A 978-nucleotide genomic window follows, 5' to 3' on the forward strand; every position below is an offset into this window, starting at 1 on the left:
GACCCTGAATAAGCATGAAAAAAAAAGCACCATATGTCAGAAGGAGATGAATATTATGTAAACAATGAGGCATACAGACATTTTGTAAGTGGGCAAGTGGATCTCATTATTGATCTACAATTAAACTAAACTGTGGGGTCATACCATCCTATTATCTCTTGCAGATTAAACTCAGGCTGTCTCTTTTCATTATTGTTTCTGGTGGGGTTTTTGAGTGTTCTTAATTCAGGTCAAAAAATGAGAGGCTTCCTCATAAGCATTTTAATTAACCAGATGAAGAATTCTCTTTCCCCCAGAGACTCATGATACCAAATCCAGGACTCAGCACTGCTACCCCTTTCAGACTGTTGTATTTCAGCTCAAATTGTATTTGTGCCCCTTTATTCAACTCAAAACCACAGACAACAGATCAAACCCAACCCCCTCCTTCATTGACTACTTGGGAAAAAAAGTATCTTCAAAGTTTAATTTTTTTGACCTAAACATGTGCTTTGCACCCCGCAGCACATGAGGACCAGAATGTATGAGGAAAGCGACCTAAACCTGCAGAGGAAAGACCTTTTTGGCTGTACCTTGGAGCTACACACACCTCATTGCAGGCATTTTGCCTGCCCCAAGCCACCAGCTCAATAGGGTCATCCAGCGTTGCCTCAGGGCTAAGAAAAACCGTAGTCCTTTTTCAGGGCTGTTGGGTGCTCCATCCTCCCAGGGAGAGGATCTTAGTTGATCGGTTGGGTTTCTACAGAGCACGCTGCTCCTTGGGCAGATGGAGAGCTCCTTCCTGGTCCATGGTGACTCTTGCCCATGTTTGCCAGGCTGCGGTGACTTGTGGTGGCACTCCTGCAGCAAGCTGACCTCACACCACAGACCACCCATCCTCCCAGGAGGCTTGTTTGAGGAGAGGAACTGCACACGCCCAAAATACTCACGAGTGAGAAAAACATGCCCCCAAAGTCTCCCACTCCCCCATATCCTCCT

This window comes from Nesoenas mayeri (genome assembly GCF_963082525.1).
Source record: "Nesoenas mayeri genome assembly, chromosome: 1".
NCBI lineage: Eukaryota > Metazoa > Chordata > Aves > Columbiformes > Columbidae > Nesoenas > Nesoenas mayeri.